This window comes from Apostichopus japonicus, chromosome 15 (genome assembly GCF_037975245.1).
Source record: "Apostichopus japonicus isolate 1M-3 chromosome 15, ASM3797524v1, whole genome shotgun sequence".
NCBI classification, from domain to species: domain Eukaryota; kingdom Metazoa; phylum Echinodermata; class Holothuroidea; order Aspidochirotida; family Stichopodidae; genus Apostichopus; species Apostichopus japonicus.
This window is the reverse complement of record NC_092575.1, coordinates 6,368,424-6,388,506: the sequence shown is the minus strand read 5'-3', so window position 1 is coordinate 6,388,506 and position 20,083 is coordinate 6,368,424. Positions and strand designations below refer to the sequence as shown.

At 39.0% G+C, this 20,083-nt stretch overlaps 1 protein-coding gene and 1 non-coding gene across 12 annotated transcripts in view; both read left to right on the top strand.

Moving 5' to 3' along the window:
* The window catches only part of LOC139981584 (uncharacterized), a 171,879-nt gene that overhangs the window by 142,945 nt on the left and 8,851 nt on the right, over positions 1–20,083 (top strand). The window lies entirely within an intron of this gene.
* On the top strand, positions 17,544–17,736 carry LOC139981698 (U2 spliceosomal RNA). Its single transcript, XR_011797917.1, has one exon. It is a non-coding gene; the product is annotated as a U2 spliceosomal RNA (small nuclear RNA).

Genomic DNA, 20,083 nt, shown 5'->3' with positions numbered 1-20,083 from the left:
GACGATTCGGTGTGCGGCGGGGTGGGTGAACGGGGGGGGGGGGTTGCTTCGCATGTATGACGGGGGTATACAGGGGGAGGTTAGTTTTGATATTGAGTCAACCTTGCCCTCTGTAACATCCTTCTTTATTTTCTCAACAGGTTCGAAAGCTTGTGTAGAGTGTAGCAGACCGGCCTATGGTTCCTCTGGGATATGCAGCGGAGAAGGGATACAGAAACAAAAGACTCGATGGGCAGCCGTGGATATACAGGGTTGCAGGGGTGTATGGCAGAGGACCTCCATAGAAAAGGATTGTAAATGTGGCGAAGAGAATGAAAACCGTTTCATCTTCGTATAGATACACCTCGTTACTGATATAATTATGGAAAGAAAAACACACATTGTGATTATTTGCAGTGTTTAGGAACGACGCGGCACAAGAGCTGAGAAAGGAAAGGAAAGGTCAATGAACTCTTGAACTATAACGCAGTGTGCAATCATGCATATTCATATTTACTGTATGCGTATATTCAACACAGTTTCCTTTTAACATGTTTTATTCAGTAAGAAGTGAAGTTTAAACAAAAAAAGTACGTCGAAGAAGGAGAGGGACATCTGTTTGAGAACAAGCCGTGGTCTGGTCAGGAAGGAGAAAACTGTGATCAAGTTGGCGTTGCTAGGGAGGGAGTCATCCAGTGAGTACGTCACCTTCTGAATGGAAGCTTTGCATATCACACAACGTCAGCCTACGGACGATACCATTAAATATTAGACTCCTTACACCTCCTCAGTCCACGCCACCCCTACCTGCTATACATATACCAACTAAACCACATCAATTTCGAAATTTTCTTTGAAGTTCCGGTTGCAACCAAAAATATATGCATTGGGTATATATAAACCATCGAGACGTTAGAGATGAAAACTATAATACGTTATCATTAATTCAGGGATTTTACGGTAAGTTGTTTTACATCTATATACTCTAAAAGCAAATGCCAAAAGGGGAGATGTTACTTATGGTACTAACCCCCCCCCCCCTCCGACCCCATCCCCCTATCGCTTAACTGTCTAATGGTAAATGGTGAATCTGGACTGAAGCAACGGATACAATTGGCTTGTGATATTTTTATGTGTGTGCTTTGTATGTGTACTATTTATGGACACATATGCTCTGTATCTCTTCACATCAGCAACCACCCACATCAGCAACCAACCACCTCTTCACATCAGCAACCACCCTGGAAGACAATCTAGCATGATAACGTACTACTGCTAATCAACAAACATGTAGACCTATTTGTATTTGGGTGTATGTATCTTTTGGCGAGACGGCTTAACATTTCGCAAAACTAACAAACACGATTGTTTGGGATTTTAAATATAGAATTTTTTTTCGTAGTTATAATTTTTTTTTTATAATGTACTTTTTCACCTTTAATAAGAACACCGGCGAGCAACTCGAATTTGGCCTTTTTGCTTCATTGGCTTCCCAACAAATGTTAAACAATAGTACTGGGGAACTGATTGAAAGCTTTACTATGTTTAACTATATGGCTTCACGTTTTACAGCCGAGGTACACATGCCGAAACTTACTTGCGTCTATAGATCAGGCGGAGATTTCTATTGTCATCAGTTGATAAGACTATAATTTAGCTCTATTATTATTTGGAGGGAGGGTGGCGGGGAGGGGGGAGAGTCGAGTCGGTGGGGACGAATACGCCATACCTGTCGTACACAAAGAAACACTAATAACTTAAACGAGTGGTTGTAATGGCAAGTACAATGTAGAGTTCTATAATATTACGTGTAACCCGAAGCCGGCTGCTTAAAATATCACCATAGCAACCTGGTTGGATGTTGTAAATCTGACATTGTTAACCAAAGTAATCACATCATTTTGTGCGTTAAATAAACCAGACTACACATTTAATATTATTCAACGATATCGTAAGCTTTCAGTTGGTCGAATGAAAGGACTAATTTCACTGTATTAATTGGACACCAACTCCAACACAAAAATGCTGCATTTAACTCTTTGTTTATTGGTAGATTTTGTCAATGTAGAAATAAAATAGCATTATGTATTCTTCACCTTTAAATATTAAATTTTCATAACTTTTTCGTTGCTGTTGTGTTTGTTTTGTAAAAAAAAAATATGGGAGTTTCCTCAAATACAGATCATAAACATATGAAACCGACCCATCGATTTGTTATTTTCGTTGTTGTTGATGTTTTTTGTTGTTAATGATGTTGTTGTTGTTTTCGTTATACAATGGAGTCCAGAGTAAAATTGAGCAGTGTCGCAATTGGTTTATCTTATAGGCAAAGAAGGCTATGAGGTAGGTCACATTTACTATAAGAGACTACATATAGGCTAGGTCGCATGTGCTGTATCAGACTATAGGCTAGGTCACATGTGCTATACTATAGAAGACTAAAAGCTATCGTCTCATGGGCTATAAACGGCTATAGCATAGTTTCATATTCTCGTTTGAACTGATTGGGAGAATTTATCCTGGTTTCAAACGTTTCTCGAGAAAATATATTACCACATATGAGAATGAATACATCTTGTGTTGGAGTGCATACTCTGTCTGCATGTTGTCTGCAATTTGTATTTCAAACTATACTTTAGCTGTTTTAAGATAAGAAATACTGTGAATAAATGTTTGAAATTATGCAAGCATAGATTACACAACATTTTGTTTCAGATTTGCCTTAAATTATATATAACGGCATGAAGAAATGATAAACACTATTTGCGTTTCACAAGTTACCACGACACGTTGTTAATAGATTCATACAATTTTGAATAATTATTATTATTATTATACAAAATTTCTATAGCGCCTTATCCAATCAGAAATTGCTCTAAGGCGCTTTACAGTAAAATACAAACAATCATGATATACAAATATATAAATCGATAATGTAAGGTATAAAAAGGGTAGAAAATTTGTTAAATACCATCTGACAATAAATTGTATAAAAACTGCAAATGTAAAAGCGAATTACATTTGTTATACATTGTAAATCAGTAATATCGATTACACACTAACTTGTTAGGCAATTGCCCAGCCAGTAAATCACTCAGTCAGCCACCAAGTAAAGAAAGCTTGCCCGTTGCCCACCCAGTACATTATTTTGCCAACACAGTAAATTATTTTCATTTTCCCATTATAGAGATATGCGTAAAAAAGAAACAAACAGCATTTATGCCTATCTTCTATAGTATATTTATTTTATTTATTTTTATTTCAACTTTATTTTAAGAGGGTAGCTCGTTTAGCAATAGCTAATCTTCCACGAGGCCCTCTTTATTTATATTTATTTCAACTTTATTTTAAGAGGGTAGCTCGTTTAGCAATAGCTAATCTTCCACGAGGCCCTCTGATATGACATATAATAATATAAAAAGTAGGAAATTTAAGAAGTCATAAATACAATAATAATGCTTAATAAAATAGTATTTAAAAAAATAGTTTTAAAAAGACATATAATAAAAAATAGTTATTAAAAAAGACAAATAATAATATAAAAAGTATGAAGATTTAAGAAGTCGTAAATACATTAATAAATAATGCTTAATAATGCTTAATAAAATAATTTTTTAAAAGTATACCACAAAGTAACTGAAATCGCAATCTCTCTTAAAGGGTGTGAAGACTCGCGCACAAATAAACGTCTGATTCCGGTAATCTGACCTAGTTTCGAATGAGGTGTAACAGAAATGTTATAGACACCACCATCAATCCCAGAAAATACACACACTGCTTGCTACCGTACGCGTCGGAAATTTGACACTATAGTGCACGGTCAATACATGCAGCTACGGTCAATACCCACAACACAGTGTACATAGCAGCGATGGACATCTCAGGTCTAGATACAAGATAACAAGGTATCACGTTTCATTACTGTCTGCATTTTGTAGCGACAAGAAAAAAAAAACCTTCACTTGCAAGCAACGGAACGTTAACTTTTTCAGATGGCGGCACGCGGCTTGAGGCGAGTCTTCAATGCCTTTATATCAGAAAACGCTCTTCCAAATTGAACTATACCAAACTTTTCCTTCGATCTCAAACAAAGTATTCTTATTCTATCATCATAGTTTCTACAATGTTCATTTGGTAACAAGAGAATAAATTTCCTCAGACGCCTTCTGATCGACAGCTCGGCCCCGGTGGACCTCTCTCATGGATACCAGTTCGTTCCTATGAGGCGCAACAGCATATCCGTAACCTGGATTTTGAATGGTGACGTCACCATGACTCCTGTCCTGAGTGCTGGTACAGTTCTGTTCATAAGGAGAGTATCTTTGCCTTACTTTGTAACAGTAAACTGCTATTACCAATAAGAGACATAACGTCATGATCACTGCAGCACCCAATACGTACTGAAGGTTCTCCATGATATAGATGATGATGTTGAAGGGCCTCGGTTTTGAAGTCTCCGTCTCCATGGTGTTAGACGTAAGACTCAATGTGGTATCTTGCGGAATTGTAGTACTTCTCTTCGGACGCTCCAGCTGGAATGCGCACGAATTAACTTCATTGTCGTAGGTGACCCGGTTTGGATGAACAACACAAGTAAAAGAAGCATTTTCACAGTATGTGACGTATGCATGTTCCGAAGTCATCTCTGGAAGGAGGGACGCTTTCGTCTTGTTGACGATCTGGTACGGACACTCACCGGAGGATGAAACAATCTTGAGTTCAATCTTGGGATAAAAGTAACCAAGAACAGAGCAATTCAGCATATATTCAGCGTCGACGTCCAATGGCAATGAAGCAGTGTCCACCGCTGAGCAAACAGGTGCTGGTGAAGGAGAATGACTGTTAAACAGAAGATACGTTTGACGCAGTACGACGGTACTTGCTTGTGTGTATGAACCTTCTTTCAGTACAACATCGTAAACACCGGAATCTTGGGCAACAGTATTTCTGATGACAAAAGCAAGTTCTGCTGAAACTATATTTCCGTCGTTGTCTCGTTTTATATAGTCTATACGAAATGTGTAACGTTGAAAGAGACACTCATCTCTGTACCAAAATTTACTTCTCGACTCAAAACTGATTTTCGAGGAACTTCCTCTTAAATTTTTCGTAAAGTTCACAAAAGTCCAATAGTAACCAGGATCAGCCATTGAGAATACTCGCGTTGGAAATATAACATCGCAACCAGTAGACTGAACGTAACAACTTAGTCCATTATTCGAAACACCTGAACACATCTTACTACAATCAAGAGTATCAACAAAGAATGGTTCGATAAAAGAGAGAAGTAAAATAATGAAAGCAAGTTTAAGATCCATCTTTCGAAGTAGTTTACTTGCTACCGTCTGTATCGTGGAATAAAGCTTTGCTGGTTCGTCTGCCTGTCCGACTGTATGCGTGAAAACTTCTCGTTATGATGAACGTATTAATAGATTGTGCAATCTATAAAGATGCATTTTCACTTTCTGTTACCATAAAAATGAAGCATGAAGTACTTTATCATATCTTCTCATCTATGAACAAAAATAATGAGCTCAAGCACAATCACATAATGACGAGGGTGCCGAGCACGTGACCGTAAGTCCCTACTCAAACACGAACGTGTTCACTTTGAGTCAATGACATGATATATGAGAAAGCTGAATAGCCGTCCTCACAGCCTGTGAGTTGTACATACCCTTAATTTAAATAACAATAGAACTATTCCAAGCGCTTTCTGATAGTCATTGAGTGTATTTATAACAGGAACAGATCCAGGGAGGGGACTCAAGGGGTATGGTAGGCCGCATGGGAAATAATTGCTGAATTATGTCCGACATAATTGCTGAATTATGTCCGACATATATCCGAATTATGTACCACATAAATACGAATAATGTACCACATAAATCGTCCAATCAAGTGAGCGCATCTCGATGCTTATTTATGCGGTCCATTAATCGTATTTAATACCGGCATTAAATAGAATTAATACGGGCATTAATAGAATTAATACGCGCATTAAATAGAATTAATGCGGGCATTAAATAGAATTAATACGGGTATTAAATAGAATTAATACGGGTATTAAATAGACCAATCACATCAGCAGGATTCTCCCTTGTTCATCTGATCTGATCGCCGCGCCAACCTACAACTTACGTTCACCGCACTATTTTGCTCTTCAAATAAGAACAACAAGACGGTTCAAAGCATTGCGAACTGGTAAAACATTGGACAAGTATCGTTCGCTTCTCGACGAAAATCATGCAAAAATTGTTCTTTGTCTGTCATGCGTGCCATTGCGTTGTATGTTGTACCTTGCTTGCTAGCTACAACTATGCTGCTTTCACGCTGGGGGATTAACACTATATCTCAGAGCGTGGTAAAAAAATCGCTGATGTGATTGGTCTATTTAATATCCGTATTAATTATATTTAATGCCCGTATTAATTCTATTTAATACCCGTATTAATTATATTTAATGCCCGTATTAATTATATTTAATGCCCGTATTAATTATATTTAATGTCCGTATTAATTATATTTAATACCGGCATATGAAGCTGCATGGTGATTGGCTGAGAATTAATGCCGGTATTAAATAGAATTAATACCGGTAATAATTTTAATTCGCACGGACATTAAATCAGCAATTATTTCCCGTATGGCCTACCATAAAGGGGCGGGGTAGGGGAGAGTGGGGGGTGGCTGCATTATTCTGGACGTACTTTCTCTAAACAAAGTGCATAGTGGATAAAATGGAACCCCTGGGCGCGTGGGAATTTCTTTATACCGATGTTTTCTTTTATGCCCTATTCGGGTTTATCCCAATACTTGTATCTCGGCTAACTCTTCCGATAAGTCCTGGACCCGCCACTGTTTATGCATCATTAACTACTCACAAGCGATGGAGCATGTCAGTTAGAATGGACCAGCTGTCCAGTTTGACCTCCTCTCGTTTCTTTACATATAATTGCATTTCATTAAAATTCCTTTCTGTGTATTAGTCTATAAGCAATTAGTACATTCCAGGATCCAAGTGTAGTATGTATAAAATTAGCAACACGATAATAAATATTATTAATGTATTGTATGATTATATGATTCCTGTTTAATAAAACTTACCGACTTTTGCTTTTTCAATTTGTTTGAATGACGTATCACACTTTTGATTACATATTGAAACTACATTAACTACATCCCGTTGATAAATATTTTCATCATTCAGCCACGGTCGGTTTATTCAGAAAAATTCTCAAGGTATTGCAGTATCATCAGCACAATGTATAAATCTAATTTCATTCGTTTGCATTGTAAAGAGTATATAACATTGGCGTCGCCACAAATATTTGTGTGGTCCCCAAAGAAAATGGTTAGAAAATGTTGTTTTCAAATATATATTGAAAGTAGGTTATTTCTGCCACACTCCCTGATGCCCCCCCCCCCCCGGAACAAAACATAAAGTCTTGCATCATCCCTGGACCCACCGAGGGACCCACTGGGGACCCACTGAGGACCCACTGAGGACCCACTGAGGACCCTCTGAGGTACATCAAGTTTAGTTTAAGACAAACCCTTCCAAATTCATTTATCACCCTCTGTGGGAACTCCATCAACCAACGAATAAGCCACCGTGACTTGTAGTGAGTCCATACTCTTAGCAAAGTGTATCAGCATAGTTACCTGGTACTCGTGCGTACTCGCTAACGTGTATTTGTAAACGTATTTGGCAAAGGATCTTCTATATATCCTATAGTGTTTCCGCGTCAAGTTAACCTATATATTCGCACTTATATACAGTGGCGTAGGAAGGTACTTTTGAGTGGGAGGGGGGGGGGGCTGAAGACTGATGGCCGGCTTAGGGGAGGGGATCTAAGGGGAGATGGTGTCCCCCTCCCCTTTGGATTTTTTTTTGCATTTCCAGGTAGCCTCAGATGCAATTTGGTGCAATATAGCACACTTCAACACCCACTCCATTTTGTAAATAATTGTGTATTTTCACCTGGCCTTAGATGCAATTTGGTGCTCCAAATGAGATTATTTTCTCATTTGGAATTGAAAAAGGGGTTTTCTGACTTGCGAAGCGGGGGGGGGGGGGAGGGGGGGCGCCCCCAGCGTGGTTATAAACCAGAATACAGCAAGTCTCGATTCTTCAGTAAATTGAGATACATCCTGAAGTAAAGGTGCATGGTAGATAATACTGTGTTAAACGTACCTGAAAATGTCATTTAAGAAAATGCCATTTTTTAATAGGGTTTCTTCATTACTATTCAAATGTGATAGCACACTATATCTTTACAGGATAACCCTTCTAATAAAACAAAGAGAGTTTTATCGTTTATTGGATCTATGTTATCCATTTAACCGTAGCATCAATTTGAAAAAAGTTTTTACATTCTGTTAAAATCAAATACTTGATATCTCAATAGGTCAATAACCGTTAATAGTTTGGGGATTCTTTACTTTTTGAAGAGGAGAATATATTAGCAAATTGCTATTTTGGATGCTTCGACTGTAGCCTGCTACTGTAGAATGTAGCCTGCACTGCTGCAACACATTAACAATGTAACTTGTTGCATTCAAGTCTCTCTTTTGACTGGGCAGGGGATGGATGGGGTGAGGCGAAGGGTTGGTGGTGTTGAATTCCTAATATTTCGAGGACTCTAAATATCAATATTTTCTTTCTGTCTTCCTGTAACATCTATACGACACAAATACTATTTGGAGCAAGATACGAAGAATGTAAATTTTGTTAAAAGAACAGATTGTATTTTGTCGAGCAGCAAGCCATTAAAGATTGAAGCATGTTTTCGAAATGTTGGTAATCCCCCCCCCCCCCCCCCTCTTCGAAAGCATGATCTTAACGTACAGCAAATAATGTAATCAAACAATTACATATTAAGAAGTCTTATAACAATTAATGCTGGAAAAGTTCACCTTTATATTGCATATAAAATAATGACGTCGGCAATTTACGAATTAAAACGTATATTTCACAAGGTTTAATGTGGAACCCAATGCGTTCGTATACATTTCAGAGGGTCTTATAGTTTCCTCGTCAAAGAAGTATCTCACACAGCTTTCATTCTGAAATGCATGTTGTGGAGTTACTGTAATTTCTCTACTGGAAAATAACTTTGTTCCGAGTTGCTTGACAATCCCCAATTTGGGAAAGTAACTGTAATTTATTCATTTTACTGTATAGAGGAGGGTGTTGTAGTCAAAAGGCGAAGGTTAATGGCTAAGGCATAATGGATTAGCGATCTAAGGTTCGATTAACTTTAGGCAATGCACTCAACGTTGGGCAATGCACTTATTTAAACACACACACGTTATACAGTTTTGTCCATTATCAAATACAATACGATTACACAGAAAGGAAAGTGAAAACTGGTTATCATATTATTAATAGATAAATTGGTATATTTAATCGATCGTCAAGTAATTAAAATGTAATTAAAGCTTTGTCAACCGATTGAAACTTTCGTTACATCTTAGTCAAGTAGAAACTTGTCAACCGGCTATTTTACTTCATAAATGTTTTAAGTGTTCCTGTTAACAGACCAAACTGGTCAATTTTTTTTGGTTACATATTCTGTAAAAATATTTTTTTATCGTATCACCCACACACTTGCAACCCACCCCACGCCTTCCCACCCCATTACTATATATGCAACTATTTCATATCAAATGTTCAGTGGGTAAGTGTGGGTATTACATGATCACGGTTACTGTACCTGGATATTGAAGTATATAAAATACATAAGGAAGTGTACTTATATCTGAAATATGTTAGTACATATTTTTACCTACTTTACAGCTTAAAATATTGTCTGGGTAGGACACCCCCACCCCCCCCCCCTCTCTACATGGATCCGCCCCTGAGAGCACTCACTATATCACTGGCCACAATTTCCTCTTATCGATAACTTGGGCTATAAAGAATTGGAAACCTTATATGGAAAGTGCATGCAATAATTCTCAGGCCCGTAATATATTCAATGACTATCAGAAGTCCATACAAAGCGCTCCCTATAAAAGGGATGTAGGAGAACCCTTATACAGGCCGATTAATTCCATTGATAGGTTAGGATGCACATGTAAGGATATAACTTGCAGTACTAAAGCTATTTTGCACATGTTGCTATAGGACAGGGGCACAGAGCCAGGATCTTACCAGAATGGCAAAATGCATTGAGGTTTCGATGGACTTCATTGCACTAGACTCCTGCTGGTTAACCAGAAATAACTGTTTACATAATAAATGGCCCGAACCACTATTTTAATGTACAATTTACACTATGGCATGATAAACACAGGTCAGTCTACTGTACGTGGTAATGCACACCGCCACCAAAACAATAAGGGTCTTAAAGCCTACTCAATGTGATGCATCCACACACCAAGTATGAGAAGTATCCACGATTCCCATCGTTAGATATCACGTAAAAGGATTTTCAGAGTTTGACCTCTGCTGACCTCAAATGAGATTTGACCTTACAAGCAACAAGATCCCTGTACTCAGTTTGGCAAATCTATACAGGCCTACCATGTATGAAAAGTATCCATGATTCCTATCATGAGAAATAATGTTTTAAAAGGTTTTCAGACCTCGACAAATATTTTTAAAAGTACTAGCTTTTTGGCGACCGTGACTAAAAATCTACTCGCGAAAACGCAAAATGAACTCGCCACTAGGATTGCTGTTCAAGTCTCCATAGTATAAAGCTACAACATCAATAGTTTCTATGAACAATGGTAAGGCACTATGGCAGGGGCGGACTGGGTCTTAAAACCGGCCCGGGCATTTTCCACCTAGACCGGGCCATTATTCATTGATATGCTCCTTACATATTGATCGCCGTCCTGGGTGTCTAAGGGGGTCTAAGAGAGGTCTAAGGGGAGGGGGTTTCCCCCTCCCCATTGAAAGTTTTTGTAGTTAAGATGCAATTGTGCTATATTGCTCAATTCGGTAGGTTACAATAATCCTTTGAAAATGACCCAAATATAATTTTCCAGAAGCATGCAACACTTGATTAAACTGAGGAAAGACAAAAACGTAAACAAATATATACAAAAATATATGTTTTAGACTGGATTTTATTAAGTTTTCAGCATTTTGTGACATGCATGCTTGAAAAAAAAATAAAAAAAAAAACCTAAATAAAATCCATTAGCACGGACGGGTTGCTAATAGCACGTTCTTTTGTTACGAGCTAACATGCAGACTAAATAACATGGTGATTTCATGAGCTGATTCCCACAATCAAAGATATATTTCTACACAGCCCGTCTGTATTCTATTAACTACTGTGAAAATGGGCTGTAATTTCAACCAGGCTCCCCAGCCCACCGGCCCACCGGGCCACCGGCCCATAATGGCCTTACATCGAAAATTATTATAGCCACAAATATATAGCCTTGCCGTTAATTTGAAGCAAAATATTCAGTTTACCAAACTGTTACGAGCTACAAATATCGCTTCCAGACATTGGTTTTGACTTCTCAACGGCTACGGTTGAGTCTAAAAACATGAGACTGAGAGAAAAAGTCATATGTGATCTTAATAAAAATACTAGCTTGTTTTCAGTAAGGGCGGAACCTATATGTTAGGACAATAACTTAACCCTGGATGTATTTACAACATCAGTTTACCCTAAACTAGTATTTTTGGAAAGATTGTTAAATATTGTAAATTTAGATCGTAAAATTAATGAAAACACAATGCTGCAGCCTTAGAAAATTGTTTATGCGAGCCAAGAAACGCAGTTTCACGATTTTTTTTTCTAGTTTACAATGAAAGCATCCCGACGTTTATATCTGATGTACATACGGCTATAATGGGGTCTAAAATACTTCAATGTAAGAGCAAAAATAGGAAGTTTGTTCATATTAACAATAATAGCTTGTTTTATGTATAATGACAAAACCTTCCATTAGAAATGAATTGTGAAGATTGCTGTACCCTATATATTTGTATATTTTAGAGAGACATAACAAGTTTTAAACTTGCCGCCAAAATGAGTAAACCACAAAAGTGTTAATCTGAGGTAAAATAATGAAATTTCACGAATTATTTCAAATTTCAAATCAGGCATGGAGATGTTTATCACTGACTTCTAAACGGCTACGGTGGATTTTAAAATCCTTCAAACTGAGTCAAACAGTCAGAACTAATAAAAATAGCTTGTTTTAAAGAGATACCGTACCTATTTAATAACAATAACTTATCCATATATGTATTTAAAGCATCACTTTACACCTAGATTTATATGTTTAGAGAGATTCCAAAAATGTCACTTCACACACACATCCATGCACGCACACGCAGGCGCGGCGGAACGGAAAAATTATTGGGGGGGCTAATGTGTGGACACTATCTAAGCGGAGCGCCACCATCGGTTGGCGCGGAGCGTACAAGAAAATTTTGGGTTTTTTCAAACCCCCAGATGGCCGGAAACGGCACTTCCCGAGTGTTTTATGCTTCGAATACCTACCCCTAGAATATGGGTCTCACGCCTGCAATTTCTCAGATTGCACGAAAGTCTGTTAAAACATTGTAATTTGTATATTCGATGGCGTTTTAAGAGAGTAGCTATTACTCGAAGTGTACTCGCAAAGACGTTTTTGAGTGTAGTAAGGGCAGTGGCGGAGCTAGGGGTATTGGTCAGGGGGGGGGCAAGAATAGTCTGTAGGGGCGCTTTCGACACTATCTAAGCGAAGCGCCACCACAGGTTGGCGCGGAGCGGTCAGAAAATTTTGAGTAAAGACACTCCCTAGATTGCAGGAAATCACCCTTTCGGGCCTTACTAATTTGCAGATAAACGGAGAATAAATAGGTGTCGTCGCCATTTTGTCGGAAAATTACACCAACAGAATATGACAAATGTCAATAGGTATATGAGAGGGCAATAAAATAGTCAATAATCGCGAATAAGTAAAAAAGTAGTGAACAGCTGAAAAGGGCGCCAGCAGTCCATTTGAGTCCGTCAGGGGGGGGGCATCAGGGGGGGGCATCCGCCCCTGACTGTATATATGGAAGCTCCGCCACTAAGTAAGGGGATGTTGGAGAACTGGCTGAAATGAGGCAAGTCATTGGCCTAAGACAAAGTTGTGTTACGCTTACCGGTACTCACATTAACTTCTTCCACTTTTCACGGGGCGTGAAGACGCGGTTGGGGTGACAATGTGGTCTATAGCCAGGGGACGGGCCGAGGGTCCCCCAGCAATTACTAAAATTATTACACCTATATAGTATACGTGTGCATCGGACAGATCGACAAGTATGCATTGAAAAATGGGCAGATGCACGTTTCGGAACCTTGGTTAATATTGGGGGGGCTTATCATGCATTTGCCCCCTCAACTTTTTCATTGGGGGGCTGAGCCCCCCAAGCCCCCCCCCCCCGGTTCCGCCGCCACTGCGCACACGCACAGGCTGCATGACTGCATATAGGTTACAATTATCATCGACACCAAAAAAAAGATAAAGAAAATGCGAGTATTTTTTATAAGAAATCGCCTAATGTGACAATGCTTATTTTCGAGGTCCGATTTTAGCCCTTGTGGCTAATTGGTATGTGTCAACTTGCCCGCGGACCTCACACATTGTCCAATCAACTTCGTGTGATAATAACAGGTTCGGTCTGAGAAATAAACAAGAGGAGAGGAGACCGCCCAGGTCAGGGTTAAGTGGTCCCTGAGTATCGTCTGTCACTATTATGCAACGTTACAGTCCGGAAGCGCCACACACAGCGGTATATTATCTATTTGTAGTTTGTAAAGAGTGCATGTTTCTGCGTGTGTCCATCTCAACTTCGGAGCTCATTGCGCACATACATGTATACATATATATAGATGTTGCACTGTTTTTGGGTATACTCTGAGCTTGCAAACTCCGAGTTCGCTAACTCCGACATGTCTATCCGATTTATGTTTTTGGTTCGGTCTATTCCCGCCCGGTTACCACGTCGAATTGTTAGAAGTTTGTTGATGTGGCCTGTTGGATAGGAAGCTAGACCTAGGCTGGAAAGAAAGATTCTACCGTTCGCAATGTTTATACTGCCTGAGGACTGTGCATCTACCTGCAGGGGATTGTGGGTAAGTGAGATGGATTACCAAGTATTTCACTAAGATTTAAGCTTAACGTTTTAAATTGAAGGGGCTGAAAAATACGTTTACAAGTTCAAGTTTGTTTATGGACAGGCATTAAAGTTCAGTACTTTTTTTAAGGAAAAGTCGCCCAGGAAAGAACCTGGGCACGAAACCAAACGACTGATCCGCTCTCAACCCCAGTCCCCTTGCATCGGGACTGTGACTGTGTAATCATCGTCGGGTGTGCATCACCATTCCCCTCGAAGGGATGAAGTTCAGTTGGTAACTCTGTTTGCGTTTCTCTAGAGTGAGTATTTTCTCTCATGTACCGTAACCGTTTATACGCCATAGGCCTTTATAATATATAGCACATAGGCGTACCGTATATAATAAATAGCATAGGTCTATATAATACATTCCAAGTATAACAAAGTACAACGCGGTTTGCGGTATCGATATATTGTACAATGAGTGGGAATTTATAAATCAATTCCCGGTAGCACCCTGTAACGACCTTCTGTTACTGAACTACTCACGTTGGACGCATATCTGTTGTATCTGTGTGTGTGGGGGTGGGCTGGGGAGGGAGGGGGGTGGTCAGGATTGTAGAAAGACATAGGTGGGCTCGATAACATTAGTGGAGAGGCAGATTATTTCTACATTTTGTGATAGGTATAGGTGCCTGATGGCTATATTGAACATTTTTAGATCATATATAATATATATATATTCAGCTTGATCATGTGAACATTCTGAACGGGAAGTTGGAATTAAGCTCACTGCTCTGATCAATGGTTGAAAAGCATTTGAATACTTTACGTGATTTTGTTTCCATGACAATAATTAACAAGCTCAAAATAGTTGCCATTTCAGAACAGCCTCACCAATGATAGAAGTTTAGAGCAGAGGACATGTGGTGATCTAGCCTGCAGTAACTAATAAGTTACGGTACACTGACTGGTTACGTAAGCACAGGCTGCGGTGGTATATCACTCAAAAAGTAGGAGGGACTAGAACAATGGTATTCTTTGTTTATTTTTCGTTTGTTCTAAGAGTAATCGTATGAATATGGGGGTCGGTGACATACCTTAGAAGGAGTAGCAGTAGTTGGAGAAAATAGATGTAGAATAATTTACTTCATGTTTCTGTGTCTTTATTCATACAACTTAACATTACATGTCATTTTTTTTTTGCACGGACATGGTTGATATTTAGGATGAGGCCTAACCATATACCATTTTTCGAAGAGCTCGATGGATTCATGCCAATCCTCTCACCTCAATTCCCACCCCTGTCCAGAATCCTGCTTCTGGTGATCCTGATATTAAATTCATCACTACATATATCATCGTTATGCTTTTCCGTTTCCAGGGCTCAACTTGAGTACGTTCTACTTGCTTGTATATAGGCCCATCTCTGATGCTGGCCGTCCAAGAACATAAACGAGGAAGGTGGTTCTTTCTTGAGATTGCGGCTCATTCCGGTCTTCATCTGTGAGAGTAGGGATCGCCATTTTTACCTCTAGTGCGGACGGAGAAATCAATTGGCAATCCATTGTCAGCGAGAAAAAGAGCTGCCCATACACCCGCAATTTCCTGCTTAAGAATTAAGGGATAAGTCTTACATCGCTGGGAAACAGGCAAACTTGGAACTGGTAAATCTTCAAATTTGCCTGGGTGTCATTTTCTGGTGTTTGCATATGAGTTCCACGTCAGCAGCCTAAATGGTGCGCTCGTAAAAAGGGGATTGCAGCAGTTCGGTAACCTAGTAGGCCTACATCCTTTATACGTTATCCGCTGAACTATCATTTCAGTGACCTAAGCTTTTTACATCCACGCCCCCCCCCCCGCCCTCGCCCTCGTCACCTTTAATGAGAGGGGGAAAGACATCGAACAGACAGTGGTCACATTATCTTGGTGATTGTTTCTCTACTGTAGTAAATATTTTCATACAAATATACTGTTGATGGTTATAACCAAAATGCTGAGAAGTTGTAGTATATGTAAAAGGTAGCAACGCCCTACACATTTCTGCTCTATTGGCTCCAATTATAGCACACTATAAGCTAGGAAAGTTTTGTGATTACGTAATCGACTTGCCACGGTCGTAAATCGACCTCAGGCTCCACAATTAGCCTGCATAGCTTCTTAACACCATTAGGCTCTTTGTGTAAACACTGTGTGGAAATATGTTCATGTCTACAGTGTATTTAATCACAACGTTCACGCAAAGACCCTCACACAAGAAAAGGCGTTGCAAACTAATTGGTAAAAAAGAGGTCATGGACCAAGGTCGGTCGTTACGTAATCTCAAGAAACTTTTCCATGATAACGTGCTTAAGTTGGGACTTATACAGCAGACCTTTAACATTGCCTGATGAACTGTTCTAAAGCATAACCACAGAAGTGTTTCAATAATACGTCATGTGTCTAAACTTTAGGAGTAGACAATAGTGTCCTATGTGTCCAACCATAACTGTTCGATGCGGTTTATTCTATACACACAAGAAAAGTACAAAATTAATGTATGTATTCACTAATACTTCATTTCACATCAACAGCTTCCATTTCTACAATGTATAAACGCCACTGCGTTAGTCTCTAGCTCTGTGTACGGCAACTCCAGTACAGTACAAACACACTGGTCACGAACCAATCAGATATTGATATGTTATGACGTCATTAAGCTCCGCCCACTATGGGACGCTTTATTTATCAGCGTGTGTGTGAATACAGTTTTAACGAAGAACCTAGCATAAGTTTGATTCATTTGTGACGTTGTAGGTTTTAATATTTAGCGTTGACTCGTAATATTATTAATTTAAGTTACATTAATTACGTTCAATTAATATACCTTTGTTTTATGTCACTTTACTTTACTCTGACGCTTTTGGTATTAGCAACGTTTCCATACAAACACATGATACTAATACACTCGACCAGCGCACCAATTAGATGTTGATATGTTATGACGTCATTAAGCTCCGCCCACTATGGAACGCTTTATTTATCAGCGTGTGTGAGAATACAGTTTCAACGAAGAACCTAGCATAAGTTTGATTCATTTGTGACGTTGTATGTTTAAATATTAAGCGTTGACTCCTAATATTATTTATTTAAGTTACATTAATTACGTTCAATTAATATACATTTGCTTTATGTCTCTTTACTTTACTCTGACGCTTATGGTATTAACAATGTTTCCATACAAACACATGATATTAATACACTCGACCAGCGCAAATGATAAAAGGCATTGCTCTCGTTTATTCATAACATCTAGATATTTACCGTAATTTCTTTAAAATTTGGAAGAATTGTTTCGAAATTATAGTACATATGGCAACTTATGTACGCAATGTATGTTTTTTGAACGATTGGCGGGCAATTTCGGTATAAAACAACTCATATATTTAATGTGTGACATCTTCACTGCGGTTGTAACTCCTCTTCGGTAGAATAAGTTATCAAGCACTACCCATTGTGCAGTATCGCTTCTCGGCCTTTTGGCTAAGATCATGTGTAGTATCTGTTCTTTTCAGCTTAATATCTGAAACGCGACTCATCGAGTCGCTTGTATATTAAACTGATTTTTGAACTTGGGCTATGGAATAGGAGCTTGCTCCGTCCTAGCCACGGGTTGGCCCGGTCTTGCACTACCTCCGGGATCCGGCCCACTCCCTTCGGGGATATAATACAATGTAAAGAAAGTTTTTAAAGTGAAATCAATTAAATGTAGAGTATCCGAAGTGGACAAATCGTTTCAACAAATGTTATCGCTCCATACAACTTTATAAGTTGTATATGATAACTTGTACGGTATACTTCCGTAGTTCGAACGACTCCTTTCGACAACAACAGCATTCATATATAACTAAGAGGAATTTAAGAATCAAGCACACACTGGCCTATCCTCCTAGTTTTATATACCGGTTAAAGCATATCATCGGTCGTTGAATTTCAGAGTCAGAACAACAAATGATGCAAGAAATAAACAAAACATATTACTACTTGATATGAAAATGGAATTTATTTTCTCATAAGATGGGTCTTTCTCAAAGATGGTTGTGGCTTGCCCTCTTTAATATATCATTTGAAATAATCATTGACAGTGAATTAGGGTGGGGGAGGGGAGGGGAGGGAAAGGACACTCCAAAAGATTTTGCGGTAATTTCTTACACTCACAAATGTACACATTAATGTTCTTGCTTTGAGTTTAGTGTCTGTAGTTAAAAACTCGCGTGGACTTCTTAATAATTACAACAGGAACCCTATTCTTTTCGGGGTTCTTCGTTCCCATTCCCCCAGTCCCGTAGCCAGAGTTCATTGGGGTGGGGTGGCGGGAAGGTGGGGGGGGGGGGTAAAATGGTTCAGACATGTTGAATGTTGGCTGTTGTCCATCCTGGTCAACCGTCTATGGAAGGGGTCTTCCCTGCTTTGAAAAAAAAATAAATCAAAGAAGACTAAGAAGGATTTAATTCAAAAAGATGAAACCATTTCTATCATTTTGACCACATTTTGTGCAGTCAAAGTTTGAATTTAAAGTGGAATCTAGATGAAAGTATAAAAAACAAATGATACAGCAGCATGTTCTCACCTTTACCCGCCAACGGGATCTGAATTAACTATACGCCATTTGCAGCTACGTCAAATAAATATAAATGTACTGCACCCCCAGATGCCACGCCCTCTCCCTCCTTTGGTGTGGAAATGCAACTGAGAGAAAGTATAGGTTATAATGAATTTGCCAATTGCCTTATATATGGTGTAAAGGTGTTCTATTATATGTTAAATACTTTGAAAGAAAGTTTGAGATTTTTGAGGGAGGGGAGTGGGAGGGTGGGTGGGTGAGACGGAACATCTCCCATGGCTACAGCCTGCATTCTCCCCCGTTATACATCTGAGAGGGTCATGTCTGTTTATGCTTGTTAGTTCACTAAAAAAAATGGTAATAAAACTGAATTACGTGGGCTGGGCATTACAGAAGAAGTCCATGAAAATTTGGCAGTCAGTGTATATATGTATTCATCAAACCTGTAACTTTGAGTGTCTTCATCCAATCCCAACGGACTCACCCATTCTCTCCATAATCTTAGACCAAATCCTTATTACAGTATAGTGCTATATATTAATCTACGAAGGAGCTGACAATTACATATGGGGACTTGCATTCCCCTCCCTAATATTTCCATGAAATAAGTATAGGCCAGTCCACATATTATATAATCGATGTTGTCATATCCCTTAGTGTTTCACTGTTCAAGGCACAACAACGGGCACATAACCCCTGGTTTGCGACGATAATGCTTAAAGAAACTTATGTTGACTTCGCGGCGCACGCGCACATACCGTTGCGCTGTTGCAAGTCGATGACTAGTTACGTATCATTATATACTAAAGCGATTAGAAACAGTCTTGTTTACGGAAAGGACTTAAAGATGCTAAGCAACAGCCAACGAGCGTCATCAAAACCACTGCAAGCGACGCGTCTGCGCGCATCCATCTGTAAAACCGAACACTAATGTTGTGCATCACGTAGGCCAATCTGTTATAGCGTGTTGATACTCTGCGATATACATATGTATATAGTCACACAGTCAAGAACGTGCAGATGCGCTCTGCGTTCTATAAATAACAAGAATTGCGTTATTACAACGCGTATACGCGCATACCTAGATTCTATTGCGTAACAAATAAAACCATCATAGTTTTGTTTACAGTAAACTGACCACGTACTGCACAATCACTTCATATTGATACATACAGCGATCTAGTTGTGTTTTATCTCGAAGAGCTTTAACCATGCTACTACTAGCTATTAATCTTATTCTGACCTTCCTGCCCTTGCTTTACTTTCTCGTCGAAGGATTTATCAACATCATCCGAGACTGGCTAGGTGGAGTCGGTGAGTACTTGCACCTATTTTCGTAATTTTTTATCGCTATGTTGACAGAATATATTAATGAAGTATGATCGATGTTTGCTGTCTCCGATATAAACAGGAAGTATTCCCCTGTGAATGCTATAACA